This window comes from Scyliorhinus torazame, unplaced genomic scaffold, assembly GCF_047496885.1.
Source record: "Scyliorhinus torazame isolate Kashiwa2021f unplaced genomic scaffold, sScyTor2.1 scaffold_1605, whole genome shotgun sequence".
Classification (NCBI taxonomy): domain Eukaryota; kingdom Metazoa; phylum Chordata; class Chondrichthyes; order Carcharhiniformes; family Scyliorhinidae; genus Scyliorhinus; species Scyliorhinus torazame.
Window position 1 is genome coordinate 5182 of NW_027309332.1, and position 12216 is coordinate 17397.

The window sequence follows — 12216 nt, forward strand, 5'->3', positions numbered from 1 at the left end:
CCCCCCTTTCTCCCCCTATTTCTCCCTTCCCCTCTCTCCTCTTCCTCCCTCTCTCCCCCTTTCACACTCCCTCTCTCCCCCTATTTCTCCCTTCCCCTCTCTCCTCTTCCTCCCTCTCTCCCCCTTTCACACTCCCTCTCTCCCCCTTTCTCACCCTATTTCTCCCTTCCCCTCTCCCTCCCTCTTTCTCCCTCCATCTTTCTCTCTCCCCCTCTCCACCTTCCTCCCTCTCTTTCTCTCTCCCTCCTTTCTCAATCATTTTTTCCCTCCCACTATCCCCCCCCCCCTTCTCTCGCTCCCCACCTTCCTTTCCCTGTCTCACTCTTTCCCTTCCTCCCCGCTCTCCCCCCGGTCCTGCCGCCTCTCCCTTGTTACGTTTCCCGGTGCTGCCCCGTCACAAGAGCGGCTCCCGGGTCCGCCTTTCACAAGCAGCGGCTCAGCTGCCGCTCCGGCCGGACCCAGGATGGGCTGCGGAGCTTCAAAGAAAACGACAGGTAGTGCCCCGTCCCTGACCCCCAAACCCCAGACCCCGACCCCCCAAAATTCAGACCCAACCCCCAAAATCCAGACCCTGAACCCCCAAAATCCAGACCCAACCCCCCAAAATCCAGACCCGACCCCCCAAAATCCAGACCCTGAACCCCCAAAATCCAGACCCAACCCCCCAAAATCCAGACCCCGACCCCCCAAAATCCAGACCCAAACCCCCAAAATCCAGACCCAACCCCCCAAAATCCAGACCCTGAACCCCCAAAACCCAGACCCCGACCCCCAAAATTCAGACCCAACCCCCAAAATCCAGACCCCGACCCCCCAAAATCCAGACCCAAACCCCCAAAATCCAGACCCAACCCCCCAAAATCCAGACCCAACCCCCCCCAAAATCCAGACCCAAACCCCCAAAATCCAGACCCCGACCCCCCAAAATTCAGACCCAACCCCCCAAAATCCAGACCCTGAACCCCCAAAATCCAGACCCAACCCCCAAAACCCAGACCCCGACCCCCCAAAATTCAGACCCAACCCCCCAAAATCCAGACCCTGAACCCCCAAAATCCAGACCCAACCCCCCAAAATCCAGACCCTGAACCCCCAAAATCCAGACCCAACCCCCAAAACCCAGACCCCGACCCCCCAAAATTCAGACCCAACCCCCCAAAATCCAGACCCTGAACCCCCAAAATCCAGACCCAACCCCCCAAAATCCAGACCCCGAACCCCCAAAATCCAGACCCTGAACCCCAAAATCCAGACCCCGAACCCCAAAATCCAGACCCAACCCCCCAAAATCCAGACCCCGAACCCCCAAAATCCAGACCCCGAACCCCCAAAATCCAGACCCCAAACCCCCAAAATCCAGACCCCAAACCCCCAAAATCCAGACCCCGAACCCCCAAAACCCAGACCCCGAACCCCCAAAACCCAGACCCTGATCCCCAAAATCCAGACCCCTAACCCCCAAAATCCAGACCCCTAACCCCCAAAATCCAGACCCAGGCCCCCAAAATCCAGACCCGAACCCCCAAAATCCAGCCTCTGATCTCCAAAATCCAGACCCCAACCCCCCAAAATCCAGACCCTGATCCCCCAAACCCAGACCCTGATCCCCCAAACCCAGACCCTGATCCCCCAAACCCAGACCCTGATCCCCCAACCCAGACCCTGATCCCCCCAACCCAGACCCTGATCCCCCAAACCCAGACCCTGATCCCCCAAACCCAGACCCCGATCCCCCAAACCCAGACCCCGATCCCCCAAACCCAGACCCCGATCCCCAAAACCCAGACCCCGATCCCCAAAACCCAGACCCTGATCCCCAAAACCCAGACCCTGATCCCCAAAACCCAGACCCTGATCCCCAAAACCCAGACCCCGAATCCCCAAAATCCAGACCCCAAACCCCCAAAACCCAGACCCTGATCCCCAAAACCCAGACCCTGATCCCGTAAAATCCAGACCCTGATCCCCAAAACCCAGACCCCGAAACCCAAAACCCAGACCCTGATCCCGTAAAATCCAGACCCGAACCCCCAAAATCCAGACCCCAACCCCCCAAAATCCAGACCCTGAACCCCAAAATCCAGACCACAACCCCCCAAAATCCAGACCCCAACACCCCAAAATACAAACCCTGAACCCCAAAATACAAACCCTGAACCCCCAAAATCCAGATCCGGAACACCAAAATCCAGCTCCTGAACCCCCAAAACGGAGAACCTGATCTCCAAAATGCAGACCCCAAACCCCCAAAATCCAGACCTGAACCCCCCAAACTCCAGACCCTGAACCCCCAAAACCCAGACCTTGATCCCCAAAGTTCAGACCCTGAACCCACACAAACTCCTGACCCTGATCCCCAAAACCCAGACCTTGATCCCCACAACACAGACCCTGAACCCCCAAAACCCAGACCCTGATCCCTAAAACCCAGACCCTGATCCCCAAAACCCAGACCCTGATCCCCAAAACCCAGACCCTGATCCCCAAAACCCAGACCCCGAATCCCCAAAATCCAGACCCCAAACCCCCAAAACCCAGACCCTGATCCCCAAAACCCAGACCCTGATCCCGTAAAATCCAGACCCTGATCCCCAAAACCCAGACCCCGAAACCCAAAACCCAGACCCTGATCCCGTAAAATCCAAACCCGAACCCCCAAAATCCAGACCCAACCCCCCAAAAGCCAGACCCTGAACCCCCAAAATCCAGACCCCGAACCCGTAAAATCCAGAACCCAAACCCCCAAAATCCAGACCCAACCCCCCAAAATCCAGACCCCGAACCCCCAAAATCCAGACCCCGAACCCCCAAAATCCAGACCCCGAACCCCCAAAATCCAGACCCCGAACCCCCAAAATCCAGACCCCAAACCCCCAAAATCCAGACCCTGAACCCCCAAAATCCCGACCCAACCCCCCAAAATCCAGACCCTGACCCCCCAAATCCAGACCCTGGCCCCGTAAAATCCAGACACTGAACCCCCAAAATCCAGACCCTGAACCCCCCAAATCCAGACCCCAAAATCCAGACCCTGATCCCCAAAACCCAGACCCCGAATCCCCAAAATCCAGACCCTGATCCCCAAAACCCAGACCCTGATCCCCAAAACCCAGACCCTGATCCCCAAAACTCAGACCCTGATCCCCAAAATCCAGATCCCAAATCCCCAAAACCCAGACCCTGATCCCCAAATTCCAGACCCTGATCCTCAAAACGCAGACCCTGATCCCCAAAACCCAGACCCTGATCCCCAAAACCCAGACCCTGATCCCCAAAACCCACACCCCAAATCCCCAAAACCCAGACCCTGATCCCCAGATTCCAGACCCTGATCCCCAAAACCCAGACCCTGATCCCCAAAATCCAGACCCTGATCCCCAAAACCCAGACCTTGATCCCCAAAACCCAGACCCCAAATCCCCAAAACCCAGACCCTATTCCCAAAATGCAGACACTGAACCCCCAAATTCCAGACTCTGATCCCCAAAACCCAGACCCCGAATCCCCAAAACCCAGACCCCGATCCCCAAAACCCAGACCCCGATCCCCAAAACCCAGACCCCGATCCCCAAAATCCAGACCCCGATCCCCAAAACCCAGACCCCGATCCCCAAAACCCAGACCCTGATCCCCAAAACCCAGATCCCAAAAACCCAGACCCTGATCCCCAAAACCCAGACCCTGAAGCCCACAAAATCCAGACCCTGATCCCCAAAACCCAGACCCCCAAAACCCAGACCCTGATCCCCAAAACCCAGACTCTGATCCCCAAAACCCAGACCCCCAAAACCCAGACCCTGATCCCCAAAACCCAGACTCTGATCCCCAAAACCCAGACCCCCAAAACCCAGACCTGATCCCCAAAACCCAGAACCTGATCCCCAAAACCCAGACCCCGAATCCCCAAAACCCAGACCCTGATCCCCAAAACCCAGACCCTGAACCAGCAAAACCCAGACCCCATATCCCCAAAATCCAAACCCTGATCCCCAAAACCCAGACCCTGAACCCCCAAAATCCAGACCCCAAATCCCCAAAACACAGACCCCAAATCCAGATCCCAAATCCCCAAAACCCAGACCACAAATCCCCAAAATCCAGACCCCAAATCCCCCAAATCTAGGCTCAACCCCCCAAAATCCAGACCCCAAATCCCCCAAATCTAGGCTCAACCCCCCAAAATCCAGACCACAAAATCCAGACCCTGAACCGCCCAAATCCAGACCCTGATCCCCAAAATCCAGACCCTGATCCCCCAAATCCAGACCCTGACCCCCAAAATCCAGACCCGGAATCCCCAAAATCCTTGCCCTGAACCTCCAAAATCCATACCCCAAAATCCAGACCCTGATCCCCAAAACCAAGACCCTGATCCCCAAAACCAAGACCCTGATCCCCAAAACCCAGACCCTGATCCCCAAAATCCAGACCCTGAACCCCCCAAAACCCAGACCCTGATCCCCAAAATCCAGACCCTGATCCCCAAAATCCAGACCCAGATCCCCAAAATCCAGGCGCTGATCCCCAAAACCCAGACCTTGATCCCCAAAACCCAGACCCTGATCCCAAAACCCAGACCCTGAACCCCCCCAAAACCCAGACCCTGTTCCCCAAAACCCAGACCCCGAATCCCCAAAACCCAGACCCTGATCCCCAAAACCCAGACCCTGATCCCCAAAACCCAGACCCTGATCCCCAAAATCCAGACCCTGATCCCCAAAACCCAGACCCTGATCCCCAAAACCCAGACCCCGAATCCCCAAAACCCAGACCCTGATCCCCAAAACCCAGAACCCGAACCAGCAAAACCCAGACCCCATATCCCCAAAATCCAAACCCTGATCCCCAAAACCCAGACCCTGAACCCCCAAAATCCAGACCCCAAATCCCCAAAACCCAGACCCCAAATCCCCAAAATCCAGGCTCAACCCCCCAACATCCAGACCACAAAATCCAGACCCTGAACCCGCCAAATCCAGACCTTGATCCCCAAAATCCAGACCCTGATCCCCAAAATCCAAACCCTGACACCCAAAATCGAGACCCGGACTCCCCAAAATCCACGCCCTGAACCTCCAAAATCCAGACCCCAAAATCCAGACCATCAACCCAAAACCCAGACCCTTATCCCCAAAATCCAGACCCTGATCCCCAAAATCCAGACCCTGATCCCCAAATTCCAGACCCTGATCCCCAAAACCCAGACCCCGAAACCCAAAATCCACACCCTGATCCCCAAAATCCAGACCCTGATCCCCAAAACCCAGACCCCGAATCCCCAAAATCCAGACCCTGATCCCCAAAACCCAGACCCCGAATCCCCAAAATCCAGACCCCGAATCCCCAAAATCCAGACCCCGAATCCCCAAAATCCAGACGCGGATCCCCAAACCCCAGACCCCAAATCCCCAAAACCCAGACCCTGATCCCCAAACCCCAGACCCTGATCCCCAAAATCCAGACCCTGAACCCCCAAAACCCAGACCCCAAATCCCCAAAACCCAGACCCTGATCCCCAAAACCCAGACCCTGATCCCCAAAACCCAGACCCTGATCCCCAAAATCCAGACCCTGATCCCCAAAACCCAGACCCTGATCCCCAAAACCCAGACCCCGAATCCCCAAAACCCAGATCCCCAAAACCCAGAACCCGAACCAGCAAAACCCAGACCCCATATCCCCAAAATCCAAACCCTGATCCCCAAAACCCAGACCCTGAACCCCCAAAATCCAGACCCCAAATCCCCAAAACCCAGACCCCAAATCCCCAAAATCCAGGCTCAACCCCCCAACATCCAGACCACAAAATCCAGACCCTGAACCCGCCAAATCCAGACCTTGATCCCCAAAATCCAGACCCTGATCCCCAAAATCCAAACCCTGACACCCAAAATCGAGACCCGGACTCCCCAAAATCCACGCCCTGAACCTCCAAAATCCAGACCCCAAAATCCAGACCATGAACCCAAAACCCAGACCCTTATCCCCAAAATCCAGACCCTGATCCCCAAAATCCAGACCCTGATCCCCAAATTCCAGACCCTGATCCCCAAAACCCAGACCCCGAAACCCAAAATCCACACCCTGATCCCCAAAATCCAGACCCTGATCCCCAAAACCCAGACCCCGATCCCCAAAACCCAGACCCTGATCCCCAAAACCCAGACCCCGAATCCCCAAAATCCAGACCCCGAATCCCCAAAATCCAGACCCCGAATCCCCAAAATCCAGACGCGGATCCCCAAACCCCAGACCCCAAATCCCCAAAACCCAGACCCTGATCCCCAAACCCCAGACCCTGATCCCCAAAATCCAGACCCTGAACCCCCAAAACCCAGACCCTGATCCCCAAAACCCAGACCCTGATCCCCAAAACCCAGACCCTGATCCCCAAAATCCAGACCCCGAACCCCCCAAAACCCAGACCTTGATCCCCAAAACACAGACCCTGATACCCAAAACACAGACCCTGATCCCCAAAGCCCAGACCCTGATCCCCAAAGCCCAGACCCTGATCCCCAAAGCCCAGACCCTGATCCCCAAAACCCAGACCCCGAACCAGCAAAACCCAGACCCTGATCCCCAAAACCCAGACCCCGAATCCCCAAAATCCAGACCTCCAAATCCAGGCCCCAAATCCCCAAAATCCAGACCCCAAAATCACCAAAATCCAGACCCGAACCCCCCAAAATCCAGACCCAAACCCCTAAAATCAATCCCTGAACCCCCAAAATCCAGACCCAACCCCCCAAAATCCAGACTCTGAACCCCCAAAATCCAGAACCAACCCCCCCAAAATCCAGACCCAACCCCCCCAAAATCCAGACCCAACCCCCCCAAAATCCAGACCCAAACCTCCAAAATCCAGACCCAAACCCCCAAAATCCAGACCCTGAACCCCCAAAATCCAGACCCAATCCCCTCAAAATCCAGACACAACCCCCTAAAATCCAGACCCTGAACCCCCAAAATCCAGACCCAAACCCCCAAACTCCAGACCCTCAGCCCCCAAAATCCAGACCCAACCCCCCCAAAATCCAGACCCAACCCCCCCAAAATCCAGACCCAACCCCCCCAAAATCCAGACCCAACCCCCCCCAAAATCCAGACCCAAACCCCCAAAATCCAGACCCAAACCCCCAAAATCCAGACCCTGAACCCCCAAAATCCAGACCCAATCCCCTCAAAATCCAGACACAACCCCCCAAAATCCAGACCCCAAATCTCCAAAATCCAGACCCCCCAAATCTACACTCTGAACCCATAAAAATGCCCCCAAATTCCAGACTCCGACCCACTCACACCCAGTGCAACACTCCCTCAGTACTGACCCTCTGACAGCGCAGCACTCCCTCAGTACTGACCCTCTGGCGGTGCAGCACTCCCTCAGTACTGACCCTCTGACAGTGCAGCACTCCCGCAGTACTGACCCTCTGACAGTGCAGCACTCCCGCAGTACTGACCCTCTGACAGTGCGGCACTCCCTCAGTACTGACCCTCCGACAGTGCGGCACTCCTTCACTACTGACCCTCTGACAGTACAGCACTCCTTCAGTACTGACCCTCTGACAGTGCGGCGCTCCCTCAGTCCTGACCCTCTGACAGTGCAGCACTCCCTCAGTACTGACCCTCTGACAGTGCGGCACTCCCTCAGTACTGACCTTCTGACAGTGCAGCACTCCCTCAATACTGACCCTCTGACAGTGCAGCACGCCCTCAGTACTGACCCTCTGACAGTGCAACACTCCCTCAGTACTGACCATCTGACAGTGCGGCATTTCCTCAGTACTGACCCTCTGACAGGGCGGCACTCCCTCAGTACTGACCCTCCCTCAGTACTGACCCTCTGACAGTGCAGCGCTCCCTCAGTACTGACCCTCTGACACTGCATCACTCCCTCAGTACTGACCCTCCGACAGTGCAGCACTCCCTCAGTACTGACCCTCCGACAGTGCAGCACTCCCTCAGTACTGACCCTCCGACAGTGCAGCACTCCCTCAGTACTGACCCTCCGACAGTGCAGCACTCCCTCAGTACTGACCCTCCGACAGTGCAGCACTCCCTCAGTACTGACCCTCTGACAGTGCGGCACTCCCTCAGTACTGACCCTCTGACAGTGCGGCACTCCCTCAGTACTGACGCTCTGACAGTGCAGCACTCCCTCAGCACTGACCCTCCGACAGTGCAGCGCTCCCTCAGTACTGACCCTCTGACAGTGCAGCACTCCCTCAATACTGACCCTCCAACTGTGAGCACTTCCTCAGTGCTGACCCTCTGACAGTGCAGCACTCCCTCAGTACTGACCCTCTGACAGTGCAGCACTCCCTCAGTATTGACCCTCTGACAGTGCAGCGCTCCCTCAGCACTGACCCTCTGACAGTGCAGCACTCCCTCAGTACTGACCATCCGACAGTGCAGCACTACCTCAGTACTGACCCTCTGACAGTGCGGCACTCCCTCAGTACTGACCCTCCAACTGTGAGCACTTCCTCAGTGCTGACCCTCTGACAGTGCAGCACTCCCTCAGTACTGACCCTCTGACAGTGCAGCGCTCCCTCAGTACTGACCCTCTGACAGTGCAGCACTCCCTCAGTACTGACCCTCCGACAGTGCAGCACTACCTCAGTACTGACCCTCTGACAGTGCAGCACTCCCTCAGCACTGACCCTCTGACAGTGCAGCACTCCCTCAGTACTGACCCTCCGACAGTGCGGCACTACCTCAGTACTGACCCTCTGACAGTGCAGCACTCCCTCAGTACTGACCCTCCGACAGTGCAGCACTCCCTCAGTACTGACCCTCTGACAGTGCAGCACTCCCTCAGCACTGACCCTCTGACAGTGCAGCACTCCCTCAGCACTGATCCTCTGACAGTGCGGCACTCCCTCAGTACTGACCCTCTGACAGTGCAGCACTCCCTCAGTACTGACCCACTGACAGTGCAGCACTCCCTCAGTACTGACCCTCTGACAGTGCAGCGCTCCCTCAGCACTGACCCTCTGACAGTGCAGCACTCCCTCAGTACTGACCCTCTGACAGTGCAGCACTCCCTCAGTACTGACTCTCTGACAGTGCAGCACTCCCTCAGCACTGACCCTCTGACAGTGCAGCACTCCCTCAGTACTGACCCTCCGACAGTGCAGCGCTCCCTCAGTACTGACCCTCCGACAGTGCAGCAATCCCTCAGTACTGACCCTCAGACAGTGCGGCACTCCCTCAGTACTGACCCTCTGACAGTGCAGCAATCCCTCAGTACTGACCCTCTGACAGTGCGGCACTCCGTCAGTACTGACCCTCCGACAGTGCAGCACTACCTCAGTACTGACCCTCTGACAGTGCAGCACTCCCTCAGTACTGACCCTCCGACAGTGCGGCACTACCTCAGTACTGACCCTCTGACAGTGCGGCACTCCCTCAGTACTGACCCTCTGACAGTGCGGCACTCCCTCAGTACTGACCCTCTGACAGTGCGGCACTCCCTCAGTACTGACCCTCCAACTGTGAGCACTTCCTCAGTGCTGACCCTCTGACAGTGCAGCGCTCCCTCAGCACTGACCCTCTGACAGTGCAGCACTCCCTCAGTACTGACCCTCCGACAGTGCGGCACTACCTCAGTACTGACCCTCTGACAGTGCAGCACTCCCTCAGTGCTGACCCTCTGACAGTGCAGCGCTCCCTCAGCACTGACCCTCTGACAGTGCAGCACTCCCTCAGTACTGACCCTCTGACAGTGCAGCGCTCCCTCAGTACTGACCCTCTGACAGTGCGGCACTCCCTCAGTACTGACCCTCTGACAGTGCGGCACTCCCTCAGTACTGACCCTCTGACAGTGCGGCACTCCCTCAGTACTGACCCTCCAACTGTGAGCACTCCCTCAGTACTGACCCACTGACAGTGCAGCACTCCCTCAGTACTGACCCTCTGACAGTGCAGCACTCCCTCAGTACTGACCCTCTGACAGTGCAGCACTCCCTCAGTACTGACCCTCTGACAGTGCGGCGCTCCCTCAGCACTGACCCTCTGACAGTGCAGCACTCCCTCAGTACTGACCCTCTGACAGTGCAGCACTCCCTCAGTACTGACCCTCTGACAGTGCAGCACTCCCTCAGTACTGACCCTCTGACAGTGCGGCACTCACTCAGTACTGACCCTCTGACAGTGCAGCACTCCCTCAGTACTGACCCTCTGACAGTGCAGCACTCCCTCAGTACTGACCCTCTGACAGTGCAGCACTCCCTCAGTACTGACCCTCTGACAGTGCAGCACTCCCTCAGTACTGACCCTCTGACAGTGCGGCGCTCCCTCAGCACTGACCCTCTGACAGTGCAGCACTCCCTCAGTACTGACCCTCTGACAGTGCAGCACTCCCTCAGTACTGACCCACTGACAGTGCCGCACTCCCTCAGTACTGACCCACTGACAGTGCCGCACTCCCTCAGTACTGACCCTCTGACAGTGCAGCACTCCCTCAGTACTGACCCTCTGACAGTGCAGCACTCCCTCAGTACTGACCCTCTGACAGTGCAGCACTCCCTCAGTACTGACCCTCTGACAGTGCAGCACTCCCTCAGTACTGACCCTCTGACAGTGCAGCACTCCCTCAGTACTGACCCTCTGACAGTGCCGCACTCCCTCAGTACTGACCTTCTGACAGTGCAGCACTCCCTCAGTACTGACCCTCTGACAGTGCAGCACTCCTTCAGTACTGACCCTCTGACAGTGCGGCACTCCCTCAGTACTGACCCCCTGACAGTGCAGCACTCCCTCAGTACTGACCCGCTGACAGTGCGGCACTCCCTCAGTACTGACCCTCTGACAGTGCAGCACTCCCTCGCTCATGCCCCCCCCCCACCCCCCCGCCCGGTGTCAGCTCGGATGCACTAACAGCTGCTTCTCCCGACTGCAGATGCCATCGTTGAAGAGGCCCCGGAGCCGGAAGCTCATACTCCCACCCCTCTGCCGGAACCGGCAGAGGACATTGATATCCCCACTGATGACATTGACTCCTCGGCTATCAGCGTCACCTCCAAACCTCGGCGGATTTGCAAAATCATCCGGAGATCCGGCAAAAAGAAAAAGCATCGCAAGACACCGGTACCCCAGACGTCCACCAGCTAAGGCAACGTGGCCGGCGTCACGGTGAGAATAGAAAGAATTAACCAAGAAAGGGGTACCCGGGGGAGGGGGGGGGGGGCACTGTCCGTCCTTCAGCCACATCCCCAGAAACTCCAAACCCAGGGAAATCCCTCCCCCACTCCCCCAGCCCATCACTGCCTTCGAGCTCCGACAGGGTGCGGGAAGGAGCTGCCAGGGTGGGATCATTGCACGTCTCTTCAACAGATCCCAGATACTCCCGGGAAAAGACATGCTGCCGATGGAAGCTATTTTGTTCCGTCCTCCGTCGCAGTTAACCGTTCCGTGCTGCATCCCCCAGGGGAACGCCTTGACCAATCTGCGTGGACCCGCCCGGTTTGAAATCGAGCAAGGCCGGGCAGTTAACCGTTCCGTGCTGCATTCCCCAGGGGAACGCCTTGACCAATCTGCGTGGACCCGCCCGGTTTGAAATCGAGCAAGGCCGGGCAGTTAACCGTTCCGTGCTGCATTCCCCAGGGGAACGCCTTGACCAATCTGCGTGGACCCGCCCGGTTTGAAATCGAGCAAGGCCGGGCAGTTAACCGTTCCGTGTTGCGTTCCCCAGGGGAACGCCTGGACCAATCTGCGTGGACCCGCCCGGTTTGAAATCGAGCAAAGCCGGGCAGTTAACTGTTCCATGCTGCATCCCCCACGGCAACCCCTCCAACCAAACCCAGCCCGCCGGCCAACCAATCAACACCAATTGGACAGCAGCTACAGAGGCAGACGAGTGGCCCCCCCCCCTGTGTGATATCATTCTGTGACTCTGCACTACAGGGGACATCTTTCGGGCGCGAAGGGAGTTTTTCCCCCCGTCGCAAATCCGTCCGTTTCAATGCCTGATGCACTAAATGTGAAACTGTCCTTTTGAAAAGGAGGATGCAGAATGCAGAGACTGGGAGGAAGATGATCAAGTCCGCCACTCGACGGCCACAGCCAGTGATGGAACCGAGTCAAAGAGGAAAACGGGACAGACAGGGACCCCCCCTTCCATCCCGCCCCAACCCCCCCCCCCTTCCATCCCGCCCCAACCCCCCCCCCTTCCATCCCGCCCCAACCCCCCCCCCTTCCATCCCGCCCAAC

The 12216-nt window shown here is 57.3% G+C and overlaps 1 long non-coding RNA gene across 1 annotated transcript; it reads left to right on the forward strand.

The window, feature by feature from the left end:
• Positions 1-317: 317 nt before the first annotated feature.
• Positions 318-12171, forward strand: LOC140407571 (uncharacterized). The gene is made up of 3 exons (XR_011939699.1): positions 318-494; positions 10907-11139; positions 12009-12171. It is a non-coding gene; the product is annotated as an uncharacterized lncRNA (long non-coding RNA).
• The last annotated feature ends 45 nt before the right edge of the window (positions 12172-12216 follow it).